Source organism: Rattus rattus, chromosome 17, assembly GCF_011064425.1.
Source record: "Rattus rattus isolate New Zealand chromosome 17, Rrattus_CSIRO_v1, whole genome shotgun sequence".
In the NCBI taxonomy this organism is placed as follows: domain Eukaryota; kingdom Metazoa; phylum Chordata; class Mammalia; order Rodentia; family Muridae; genus Rattus; species Rattus rattus.
In genome coordinates, this window is record NC_046170.1 from 29,906,640 (window position 1) to 29,920,764 (window position 14,125).

The following is a 14,125-nucleotide window of genomic DNA, read 5'->3' on the forward strand; positions in this document are numbered from 1 at the left end:
TTTATTATATCTATTTATTTTGTATGTAATTACAGAGGGGTGGGTATATGGATGTATAGATGTGTACCATGAAGCTCATGTGGTGGTCAGAGAACAACCTGTCGGAGTTGATTCTCTCCTTCCACCACGTGCGACCCAGGGATCAAACCCATGTTGTCAGGTTTGGTGGAAGGCACTTTTACATGCTGAGGTGTCATGATTTCTTATATATATATATATATATATATATATATATATATATATATATATATGTGTGTGTGTGGTGCGTGTGCGTGTGTGTGTGTGTGTGTGTGTGTGTGTGTGTGTGTGTGTGTGTACATAGTGCAGCAGAAACCATTGAGAAGATTTAAGCAGGAAGAAACAGCACACTTAGTTTGAAAGGCATAGTTTCCCTGTCTGAGGAAAATAGCCATAGGATGGTGAGGAGGAAGGACGAGGTATGGCTCAGAAAGAGGTTTAGCAATGACCGAATGGAGCAAAAATTTCAATCTCTTTCCAACAACAAATGGATTAAGTACAAAGGAGGACTATAAAAGGAAGTGAGCAGAGTTTGTTCATTTTCCAGGCTCTGTCTCACCTCATTTATTGTGCCATTTCGTTCTGCCGTAATCGTCTGAGGTGCAGTCCATCCTTCCTCATTGCATTTGACAGATGAGGACGCCGCACACAGCGAGCGGCATCAGAGGGCACTGCTCGTACCCACACAGAGTGAATGACAGAGTAGCAGGCTGACACTTAACACCCAAACCAATCCAAACCTGGAAGCCACCAAGATCAGTGCTGTTATTGGCCATGAGGACCTGGGGAGCCTGTGGTGGGTCTTGAACCCAGGAAGACTTTGTTCCCAGCCCTGGTTCTCTTGCTTCAGGACCCTACGACCTTGGGCAAGTGGCCTCATCAACTTCTCATTGCCTCTGACTCTGGTCTATAAATAGAGATTCTAGTTCTCAGGTTGCTGGCCTCACATATGCAGTTTAGAACAGTGCTCGCCACAGGGAGCATCCAGTAAATGGCTTTATCACCAAGAGAATGGGACACGGCAAAGACAGCAGGCTCTTCTTCCTGTGCCCGGGTGAAATGCTTAGCCCAGAACAGACGGTCAGAAGGTTTGCCGGGCGTTATATTTTCTTGAAGCCAGAAGACTCTCATTCACTCTGATTTCTGACGAGCTCTGCAGGTACCCAAGGCACGATAGTTTCTCCCTGGGGAGTTCTGTGTAACCAGAGGGCCACTGATGTCTGCCACTGTTGAAGCATGGAAGGCACTGGGAAAGGAACCGAGGCATAAGTGAGACCTTGAAAAGTGGGACAGGAGTCAGGTGGCCTGGAGTAGTTAGAACAGTCCCTTCCATCCATTCCTGAGGAGAATGAAAATGGAGGAAGAATATGAAAGGAGGATCCCCTGGAGATGGAATCACAGGGAGTTGGGAGCCATGTGACATGCTGGGATTTGAACCTGGGCCCTCTGCAACTGCAGCAGTTGATCTCAGCCACTGGGCCATCTATCTGTCCAGCACCACAATCCTTAGTTATAGAATGGATGGCCGCAGTGACCAAGAGAAAGGAAACCAGTGGATTTTCTGAGAGGAAAGGAGAGAGAGAGAGAGAGAGAGAGAGAGAGAGAGAGAGAGAGAGGGGGGGGGGGAGGGAGGGAGAGAGAGAGAGAGAGAGAGAGAGAGAGAGAGAGAGAGAGAGAGAGAGAGAGAGAGAGAGAGAGAGAGAGCGCTGCTGCTCTACTGGGGCTTTTAACTGGGTCTTGAAACGGAGTCTGAAGACTTCTGGAAAACCCAGGTTCACTGTTTTCAATGGCTCCTCGACATCTGTGCTGTCACATGACGGTCAGCAGAGGGCAGTGCAGCCAACGTACCACTGTGAGTGAGGGGCTGTCTGCTTCTCAGCCGAGGGTCCTGGGAAAAGTTTCTGAAGAGTAAAACTGTCCCGGTTGGTGCAGGTTCTGAGGAGAGCCCACCTCTTCACTCTCCTTCCGAGTCCTGTTCTTTTCTCCCTGTCTCCAGTGCATTCCTTTTTTCCTTCCGTCCTTCGCTCTCTCTGTCTTGGGTCCACATTCTTCATCTTTTACCTCTGTAAAGCACGTGGACGCCCACTGCCTCCTTGGATCCTCCGAAATATATTCTGAGAGAGAGGTCAGGGTAAAAAAGAAGTATTGCGCAGATCGAGAAGCAGGCCTAGAGGGGTCCCTGGTCTGTCAGCCCCTGTTCTTTGTTCCAGAGCCCTCACAGGCTGACTGATGAGGGTTATCGTGATCACCACTACAAAGATGTCTCCCCAATCCCCAGGGTACCATGCACCCTTCTGAGCCACAACCAAAGCTTCCAAAGCGATAAACCGGGAAGGGGCTTCTTCAGAAGCAAGGACTCAGGGGTCCTGTGCATTTTATAAGGCTCTTGCCCCAAAGGATGAAAATCTAAGCCTTAGACTCTAAGGGCTTTGAATACTCTTAGGAACAGGAGGAAACAGATCTGTCTTTGTGATTTTTTTAAGGACAGAAGCCACCAGCATTCCTGGCTCGGGACCAGTTGGCTGGACTGTGCTAGAAAATACTACATGCAGTGTTGAACTTCCATAAGGGGTGACTGTGGTACTCTGTGGGTGACTCCAGGGTAGTCTGCATTCAACCAACACTGCTCCAAGCAGCAGGCTTGCCATATCCTGCTCCCCTCTGACCCTGAGACAGAGTCTAACATATCCCAGGCTGGCTTTGAATTCCCTATAGAGCTGAAGATAACCCTGAACTTCTTCTCTGCCTGCTTCTGTTTACCAAATGCTGGGATTACAGGCAAGCACCATCATACGTGGTCCATGCAGAACTGAGGACAGAGCCCTTTTGCTCCCTGTCTACTTTTTCTGTGTGGGGACAAGCGACCCTGACTGGCCTGGAACTCCCAGGGATCCACTTGCCTCTGCTTCACAAGGGTTGGGTTTAAAGGCGTGTGTCTCCTATCCCCACCTTTGTAACTTTGAAGTTTTGCATCGGTCCTCAGTTGAAGTTCAGCTAAAGAATGCTAAAGAATGAGAATCACTTGGGGGTGGGGTGGGGAACACTCAGTTTCCTGAGACTATCAGACCAGGATCAGCCAATAGATTCCAGAATACATGAAAGAACCTAAGATCAATAGAAACCCATCCCTAACCCACCGCTGGCCTCAGAGCCACAAGAACGCCCAGGAGAGGCCAGAGAGATTGTCAAGCTGGCTCTGAGTGAAGCATGAGCGATCGCAGTCACTAATTAATGCTGCTGGCAAGGGCACTTCATTATCCTTGGCTACTTGCTAATCACTTAAACGCAGACTCATTGAGGAATGAGGCCCGAGCCTGGAGGAATGATTCACAAAGTTACTAACTATATTGCCAAATACTGAAAATAACGGTGGTAACTTTAAGACTTAAATCTAGCAATTGGAACATAGTGGCTCAGAGGAGACACTGGAGTAAGTCAGACCAGTTCCAGTTTCCTAATCCACCCTGGATGGGATTTCTGGATCCATTTATGCACTGGTTCCCTTTTCTGGAAGATGGGGATACTAATGAGCATCATAAAGTAGCAAAATAAGTGTGGGGTGCGCCCGTGTGGTACCTGGTACATGATGATACAGCCAATAAACACTAAGCATTATCAGTCGCTATCTTAGTTACTTTTCTATTGGGGTGACATCACCATGACAAAGCCAGCTTATAGAAGAAACTGTCCAGTTGAGCTTACGGTTTCTAAGGGTTAGATGGCAGACAAAGCCACTCCAGCAGGAACAGCTAAGAGCTTACATCTAGATCCAAGAGCGAGAGACAGAGAAGGAGAAGCACATGGCAATAGAGGATTTTGAAACCTTATAGCCCAGTACCCAAAGACACGCCTCCCCTAATGAGACCACACCTCCTAATCCTTCCCAAATAGTTCCACCAACTTCAGACCTAGTATTCAAACATGTGGAACTATGGAGGTCGTTCTCATTCTAATAAGTACTGTAGCGATGAGTAGCCAAAGGCTATCTCTCTTTATGACTGCGGTTGGCATAGGTTGGACTGGTACTCTAAAGTGTTATAATTTATCTAAGATTTTGAAAGTAGAATTATAACACACACACACACACACACACACACACACACACACACACACACACACACACACACAAGCACCGTGAGGGAATCAGTTCCTGAGGTGGAAATTCTGCCGAGTTGAGAGACAACTGTTCCATCAATGTCTCTCTGAGCAGATTTAGGCTTTGTGAGCATCCACTAATTTTGCTGACTCTTGTTGATTTAATTAAAAAAAATAAGAATATACTTGGCAAATGCCATGATGATATCTGCTATCCTGTATGTTAATTAAAAACATTATATATATATTTTTTTCTTTTCCCCAAATTGATTCTTGGGTTTCTTGTTTCCTTTTGGCGGTACCACAGGAGTATGTGGTAAATGCTTCATACCTGCAGTTACTATGTTCCATGTTCATGGCGCTCTACACACAGGATGGAGGGGTTCACAGTCCCTGCGTCCACTAGGGCGCTCCATGTAGGTCTGGGTTGTGGGTTCTATTGCAGAGTCGTAGCACGGTTTCTATCCCATGTCTGGGTATAGATTGTCCCCATCTCCTCTCACACAGCTCAAGCTGTGTGTCCCTGACGAGGACACTTGTGTGTGTGCTTCAAGGGATTCCAGTGAAGAGCCAAAAAGCGCTATAGTCAACACGGAAGCCTCACCCTTCCCTCAGCATGTCCCCCACCCCAGACTGACCCTGTGCTTTGCCAGTTCATATTCACCTTGGGAAGGGGGATAGCTGGGCTGGTGGGTACCAGTACCTGATATCACCCCCAGTTGTTTGTGGAGCGTTCCTCGTGGATTGGGTGGTATTTGGGCATTATTGGTTGTTAAATATTATGGATTTCAACCCTGGCTTCAGAGCGACAGAATCCTAATGCTTTTATTGAATTTCTCCAAACCCAGGGGAGGAACCACGGCCAATCTTTCTGTGTGTCTCCGTCTCTTATTTTCTCTTCCTCATCCAGCCATCTCTACTCATCAGTCAACAGCAGAAGATGGTGGTTTCCCCATAGCTTCCAATTATTTTTTATTTCAAGCCCATGGCAGAGAGCAAGGCAAGTCTCTGAACTACAATTTAGAGCTCTTGCAGGGGAGAGTCTCTGAGTTGGTGAAGAGCAGCATCTGTCTCTGTTTCAGCCACTGTGTTTAGGAGGTTATGGGCACACGATACGAGCACATTCAGTATGACCCTGTTATTGACAAGATGTGGGCAGTTATTTGAGAAGGGTGCTGTTTTGGGTGGCTTCTGAAATTACCCTCAAGCATAGCTTATTCCTGGTGACACATGTCTAGGCCATCCTCTCCCCTTAAATAAGGGCTGGCTTTAGAGTCTCGAGTCTACTGCATAAGTAGGATTAACTGGTGAGGTGCCATCTCTAAAGTTAGGTTACAAGACCAGGCCCTGAATCTCATTCACATTCCTCCTGGCTTACCTTTGCTGGCTCTGATAAAGGAAGCTATCACATGTGTCCCCTGGCAAAATCTGTGAGGCAAAGATCTGAGGATGGCTTCGGTCAAATGTCAGCAGGGAACTATCCTGTCAACACCCAGTGGAAAGATCTTGCCAGCAGACCCTTCCCACTCAGGCCCAGAGATGTCTGCAGCCCTGTCTGGCTCCTTGTCTGCAGCCCTTGGAGGGACCTTAGCACCCTGCTAAGCCAGGTGCTGATCTCTGAGCCACAGAAACTACTGGAAGGCAGGTGCTGTTTTAAGCCACTTTGACTCCATCCTTCTACAATCTAAAGGACTAAAATTTAGGGCAGGTAGTTAATTATGCAGCCCGCGATGGCTAATTCAGGATTCCCACAATTGCAAAAGCTCTGAGGTCTGAGCTGTCATCTTGTACTTACAACGACAACATGCCAACCTGTGAGTGTTTGCAAGAGTTAGAAAACCTCTGCAAGTCACACTGTCATTGTAAGATAGATAATAGTAACTCCTATAAGAGTAACTCCTATAAGGCTAAAGGAGATAGTGTGAGCCCAGAGAATGCAGTTAGTGAAGCGATACAAAATGAATCCATAGACTAACTAATATTAACTCATTAGCTATTATAAATTAACATTTACATGGTCAGTGAGGTTTGGTTAGATGCCTGCCTGACTTTTTAGGAACTGGAGGGCTGACTCGGTGATTAAAAGTGTGCACTGATCTAGCTCAGTGGTTAAGACTGTGCACTGATCTAGTTCAGTTTCTAGCACTCGTTTTGTACAGCTCACAGCTCCAGGATATCCAACGCCCTCTTTCAGCCTCCTCATGTACTTGCATATCTGTGTACATATACAGAGACCTGCACACAAACACATAAATACACCTTAAAGATGTAAAGAAATCTTAAAGAGCCTTCACATGCCTGCTAAGCCTGCTTACATGGGCTATTGGTACCCTAGCTTCCTCTTAGAAACATCTAGAGAATACTATGACCCTTCCAGAAATGATCTAGAAAAGAACATAAAACCTCAACTAATCCACATGAGGTAAATAACTCCTTAACTACACAACGGTGGACTATATTCATGTTAGCTATATTATAGCAAAGCACAAGTTTGTATCACAGAGAAGTTGACTAAAAGCAGATTCAAAAGCCCAAAAATACATTTGAATTGATAGAATTGAACTTATTTCTGCTGCTCCCTTCCACAGAAAGGCATCTGACAACCTTCCACAGCCAATTATTGAAATGCCAGGGCACCATGCAGGTGGCAATCCATCACAAAGACGGAGGCCGAGGACAGAGCTCACGAAGGTAATCGTCAATGCTTAAAAGGTCTCTGCCTTCAGAGGGCACAGCCCATGATATCAGCAGTTCCGTGGAAGCACAAATGCACGGCCACTGTGTTTGCGTTCTTCCCTGGGATGATGCTTTCCTTCCTCCCAGTGGAGGGAGATTTGCAGATTTTCCTACCTCATCTCACCTCACCTCCATCTTTTCTGTCCTCCATCCAGAAGCCAGCTCAAGCCCACATTTCTTACTTTCCAGAGCCATGACTCTGTTATAAGCATCCCCATATCTCCCTGCTACAGCATACACATCCGTGGATCAGTCTACCTACCGCTCTCCTTGGTTCATTCATCCTAGGGAGTGTCTTCCTTCCAGACTGCATGTAGGGATGCTTCCTGAGCGTTCCACATTTACTATCAAATGCCAAGCACAACACAAGCCTTTCTGGGTTAAGGATGCTAGTGCTGTTTGCTGAGAAAACAGTAGAGAACATGTCAGAAAAGCATTAGTGAGATTGCTCTCCCTCCAAAAAAATTCCAAAGCTCGCTTAGCAAGTCCTGTCATTGTGTGTAGTTGGGGTCACCACAATCCATCATCTCATCACCCCCTTCTTATGTCCCTAAGAATGCTGGAAGACATTGACACCTATACATGTTGTGTGCATATGTATATATGCAGTCATATCTAAAGTGATACATTCTTTAAAAAAGTCCATCATGAAGTTAGCACATCCTTGTGTGAACATCATGAAGTACACTTGCATAAGCTATCTACAATGTTGCCGGGCATCCCAGTTTCATTTCTGTTGCTGAGCTAAAATACCCTGACAGAAATCAACTTAAGGGAGAAAGGGTTTATTTGGCTTACAAATTATAGGTCATTGTCCATCACCGAGGAGAGTCAGGGGAGGAACCTGGAGCAGAAACCATGCAAAGCAAACTTGCTGGCTCAGCAGTAGGTCCACCTGCTTAGGGATTAGACCCTTCCGCAGTGGGCCAGACTCTCCTGCATCCATTTGCAATCAAGACAGTCCTTGGCAGATGCGCTTGCAGGCCCACTGGACAATGCCTCAATTGAGACTCCCTTGTCTCGTGACAATAAGCTGTGTCAAGTTGATACTAGGACAAGGGGATATCTCAAAAGTAGACATCACTAACATCTTAGGGGGGGGTGAGGGTAAATTACACCAAAGGCTTCAGGGTGTTTGCTGAGCTCTTCCCACGTTTCTGCCCTTGGGCTATAAGGGACAGATATAAAGCAATCTCCAGGCATCAAAATACTCACTGGAAGGAATGAAGGGCTTAGCCAAGGAGAATAGGAATTCACTGTTTTTCCCTTGACAGAGTAAAAAGAACTGAGCAGAGCTGTTGGGGTGAAACACAAGTCAGATGAACAGAACAATGTGGTCCCCTTGAGAAAGAGCAGACTTTAAAACAAACAAACAAACAAAAAAACAAACAAACAAACAAAAAACCCGGGCAGAGCAGACCAAAGAGAGATGGGAGATGGAGGAGAAGGAACCTGAGGAGCCTTGGAAGACTTTGCTGCCATGGCTTCTAGCTTAGAGGAAATTACTTAGAACGTGAGCTCAGCAAGACACAGTGGAAACACAACGAAGCAAAAGCAGAAAACTTCAGTGATGGATTTCATGAGCCAAGAGGCGAAGAGAAAGGTCAAGGAGAGAACTAAAGCCGTGTTACTCTCGTTTCTAAATTTTTTTACTGCGGTATTTGTTGTCCATATTAACGGGGCTGAACAAACTCACATTTCAAAATGTTTGCAGACTTAGCACCTGGGAGCTAAAATAAAAATCTTAAAAATCACGATTAAGAAAGGGCATTAGTGGGACAGCCATGGTTTAAAATGAATGTTCCAAATGCACTAGCATGTGTAATGACAGCAAAGTGTGCCCAACTGGGAGAGAGTTACTATCTCATTCCAATCTTTAGTAATTGATACATAGGAGGCTGTAGGTGAAAGAGGAATGTGCATTTAGTGCTCTCTCTCTCTCTCTCTCTCTCTCTCTCTCTCTCTCTCTGTGTGTGTGTGTGTGTGTGTGTGTGTGTGTATGTGTGTGTGTGTGAAGAAACAGGGTCTTGCAAGTGCTGTACCCTCCTGGCCTTTACATTTTTCAGACAGGATCTTACTATAATGCTCAGGTTGGCATTCAAGTCTCTATGTGGCCCACGCTGGCCTCGAACCTGTAATGTTCTTGCTTCCTGCCCATGCTTGCCATCGTGATTCCCTGATATGATGGTGTTCTTGTCCATTTGGAAGTCTAAGCCTAAGATAAACTCTTCCTTCTACAAGCTGTCTTGGTCCCGATGCTTTAGCAGGCTACAGAATAAGTAACTAATGCAGGGCCCTATCCCTCAATTCCCATGGAAGAACTAATAAGGCTCAATATAAGTTTAGGCAGTAACGAATCAAATTCAAATCACAGCAGCTACTTCCCGGCATCTTAAATTGAGTTGATGCCAGACATGGCTGGTATATGCCTAGGGGCCTACACTGAAGATGGTGAGGCAGGGACATTAGAGCAGAAGCTGAGTGAACTCATCTTGAACTACAGACAGAAAGCAGAAGGGAAGAACTGGGGATGGCAGGAGGCTTTGAAACCTCAGAGCCCGCCCCAAGTGATGCACTTTCTCCAGGAAGGCCTCCCATCCTAAGCCTCTTCCAACCTCATCACCAACTGTGGACCAAGTATTCAAACGTGGGAGAACATGAGGGACAGCTCATTCAAACTGCCACATACCCAATGGAACATGGGTCTTGAATGGATCCACGCTTTTCTTATACAAATGATTTCTTATTCTTGTGGACTTGTATTAGTAGCTTCAGGGTTGTGACAAAGAAAATTCACCTTTCACATTTTTATCACATGGCCCCTTCTGCTTTCCACTGTGAGTTGAGGCAGTATGAGGCCCTCACCAGGGAGGTACCATAACCATGTTCTTAGACTATAATTCCCTCATATTCTCCCACATTTGAATACTTGGTCCACAGTTGGTGATGATGTTTGAGGACGCTTGGGATGGGTGGCCTTGCTGGAGAAAGTGCATCACTGGGGATGGGCTCTGGTGTTTTGGAGCCTCCTGCTATCCTCAGTTCTTTTATAGCAACAAAAAACAGACCAAGAAAGCATCCTAATGAAGATACTGAGTAGGAAGTTGGATACTGCAAGAAGAGACTGGAGGTTCAAAGACAGATCTAAGCTAAAGACACACTTTGTGGTCACTGGTGCTTAGGTGGTTTTTAAGGCTTGTGAATGGATGAGGTCTCTCAGGGAGGGCACAGAGAAGAGGGCTATGCTGGCTAGCTTTATGTTAACTTGACATAAGCTCCGGTCATTTTGGAAGAGGAGACCTTAATTGAGAAAATTCCCCCACCACATTGGACTATAGTGCATTTTCTTGATCGATGATTTGTGTGGGAGGGACCGCCAGCCCATTGTGGACAGTTCTATCCCTAGGCTGCAGCTGGTGGCCCTCTAAGAAAGCAGGCTGAGCAAGCCAGTAAGCAACGCTGGTCCATGGCCTCTGCCTCTGGCTTCTTGCCCTGTTTGAGTTCCTGCCCTGGCTTCCCTCGGTGATGGATTATGATAAGCTGGAATAAACTCTTTCCTCTACAAGTTGATTTGGGTCATATTGTTTTACCACAGCAGTAAAATCCCTAAGACAAGGACCATGGAATGGGCACTGGTTCACTCTAATACTAAGAAATCAGAGCTATAGGGTATATGTGTCTATGCTCCCAATACTCAGGTGGTTGAAGCAGGAAGACCAAGAGTTTGAAACAAGCCTGGGCTACCTAGCAAGTTTTAGGTTAGTCTGGGCTGCATAGCGGAGGGAAGAAGACTGGACTGAGAGTCAGTAAGGAGGAGAAGAGACTTAGGGCTGGTGTTTGGGACTCCAAGTAAAGTACTATTATCTGTGGCAAGCAAGAAATCAACTGTATCAAAGACAATGGAAGGATCAAAGAAAGTTGAGTCCCAAGGCTCATCCACCATACTTAGATGTGCAGAAGCCATGGTGACAGTAAACAGGAGAGTTGTATAGATGATTGGGGGAGTCCGGAGAAATAGAGAGGACATAGAACAGCATGGAGAATTTCCAAGAAGCTTTGCTGCAAACAAGTAAAGAAGGGGGCAAGCTGGCTGAAATGCTGAGAACATATCTGTCTATCCTACTTCTGAGGGAAAGGTAACCTTGAGAAAACTCTCAACTTCTCGGCTTGTTTCCTTGTCTGCCAAACGAGGACAGCATTCATTAAATCATTCCTTCATTTAACAAACATTTATTGATTGCTTACTATGCGCCACAAGCCAGGAGTGCTTAGATCAATATTCCCCGTGTCCTTTCAAAGCCCACGGTCTAACTGCAGCCTAATAGAAGGGGAACAAAGAATTGGAATACTTAGAGACAAATGCCACATTCCCACTGTAGGGAGAAAGAGGAGTCACATCTGACCGGGTGGGGGTGGGAATGTCTCCAAGGCACATGGACTCACCATGAGCGAGAATAAAATCTCGGAAAGCACAAGATACATGGCATAGGTGGAGGGAGACAGAAAGGGGTCCGAGAGAGTGGCAGAAAGAGAATCAAAAATCTCTTGGGACTATGCATGGCACCTAGAATACCACTGCACTACCCTGCCCTTGACACTGCTCCCTAGTCAGTCTCTGCTGCTGGATTGGTCCATATTTGACTTCACTATCTTTCCCCTGAATTTTCCTAGGCAGCCACCATCTTTCATCAGGACTCAGCTTCTGAGATAAAACCAACTGCTTGTCTACTGCCAGCATCTATGCCAGCAACGTGCTAACCACAAAACACTTTCCCCAGATGTAACGTGGTGTTAGTGTTGCTCATTAATGACGTGAAATACAAACCCAGTTCAATACAGACGGTTCAGAATTTTAAGTGTATTTTGGTGAACATTCACCAACATATAGTCCATTTTAATAGTCACAAAATCTCCTTTTAAGATGGATACGAGATGGGTGTGCATTCCTGAAAATTATTTGTGTGTGTGTGTGTGTGTGTGTGTGTGTGTGTGTGTGTGTGTGGTTTAGCTGAACAAAGAAGATATTTGTACAATGGATTGGAGTTCAGATGGATTTAGAAACGGAGGACATGCTCTTTCTGTTCACGTTTTAAAGCTTTAGGAAGTATTTTTTATACAGAGTGAAGAGAAAAATATAACACTGCTGTATCCACTTCCCAAAATTTTAAAGTACTGACATTTGCTATTGCTTCAGGGCTTAATAAAAAGAATAAGACATTACAGATCCAATGGATGTCCTTTGCACCCCTTTCCTAGGACCGAGTCCCTGAACTTTCCTGAAAGACACTCTTCTCTCAAGCTTGCTGGATACCTTCCTTATTCATGTCTGGATAACAAGTCTATTTCTGTTTGTACCCAAACACACTGAACAGAATTACTTCCTGTGTTTTAAAACATCACATAAATGGTAATATCTCAGGCTTGGTAGATACCTTCCTCATTCATGTCTGGATAACAGTCTTTTTCTATTTGTACCCAAACACACTGAACAGAATTACTTCCTGTGTTTTTAAAATTACATTAATGTTAGAAATAAAGCACCATGATGATTCCTAATAATGAGTAGTAATGAAGCCAAAATGGCTTTAAGCCTTCCTGCCTCATCTACCAGCTTGTGAACGCCTCCAAGGTGATGATACACTTGTTCTGCAGTGTACAGCCTGTCCATCTCCCCTTGAAACCAGTCCAAATTGTTAAAGTCAGCATGCAGACAGAGCAGACAGAGTCTCAGTGGCAGGTACGAAATCATTTGGTCTCAGTCATCTTCTCTCTCCTCTCCTCCAACTCTTCTCCTTCTCCTTCTTTCTTCCCCTACCTTTCTTCCCTTCCCTGCTCTACTGATGGCATTGAATATATTAAGGAAAAGTAGCAGAGAGAAAACTCTGCAAAGGGGGTCTGAATTTAGCACTCTAGCTTCCAAATCCTCCTCCTCCCCCTTCTAGTTTTTTGCTAGGCATAGCTAGCACCTACCAAGTGAGCACTTGGCGGTGTCTGGTAATCCTAACACCACCTTGGTCTTTCCTTGCCCAGGGTTACACGGCTAGGCTGTGGAGAGTTCAGCCCAGGCACTCAACTGCAGGAGCTGCTGTGCTTCACCACTCACCGACAGGAGTCATGTGGATCCCAGTGGGCCACGGTACTATGTGAGCTCTTAACACTACAACTCCCCAAGGCCAGTGCTTTAACACGTTGGGCATTGATTCCAGTTAAAAATAAAGTACCATGATGGTTCCTAATACTAAGTAATAATGAAGCCATTGCTTACAAATTCACAGAGTGGGGAATCAGTTCAGTTTTTCTGACATGATGTTTAACCACCCTTTAATTTACAACTTCCTTTGGGAAATTTGTTGGACTTTTTCTCTATTGGCCCTAAGTCTTTAAGAACAAAAATGGTTATTCCTTTCTCTGGTGAGGATTTCCTATTGCGGCAGAGTGGGGGTGGAAGTCTAATTTTCATGGTCCTCTGTATCCTGGCTCCTCTTTATTTTCTCTGGATTGAATTTCTTCCCACTGTCAAATTCACACGCCGAAGACCTAATCGCCCATGTGATGTGATTTGAGGTTGAAGATTCTGGAAGGTGTATTGTTCCTCGTCTTTTCTCCCGCCCATCCTTCCTTCTCATCCAATGGCAGGCCTCGTTCTATCTTGTACTTGCCTTCACCTGCGTAATGACATCATCCTATACTCTCCAATGGCTAAAAAGAAAACACCGAAAAGTTGCATTATGGGTAGGGGTACAAAATGGTGGAACACTTCAGAAATCTGGGGAAGTCTTAAGTTACACACACAACAGCGGCAATAATTATCTTCTCTTGGTCGTGATGCTGCTGAGAAGCTGACGTACTGGATGAGCCAGTTTTCTCACACCTGAATCTTTTACTCAAGAATAATGGAAACATATGCTTCCAACAACATATTAGAAACTCTGCAAGCAGGTTCATTCATAATATCACTAGTCTAGAAACTAAACAGGCACCCTCCAGTCGGAGAGTTATTAAAACCAACCCACAGAATGACAACCCCCTGCAATATAAATTTTAGAGACATCAGACAATATGGATGAATACATTTTAAATAATAAATTGAACAAAAAGAGGCTGGGAACAAAGAGTCAAACTGTGATGACTGAATTATGTGAAATTCTAGACTAGACCGGCTAAACTAGGGTGATGGGAAATACATTGATAGCTGCTTCTTGAGGGTGGAAAACTAGGAAGGAACCTTAGGGAACATTTCTAAAACATTCAGTAGATATTTGCTTGCCCCACAAGA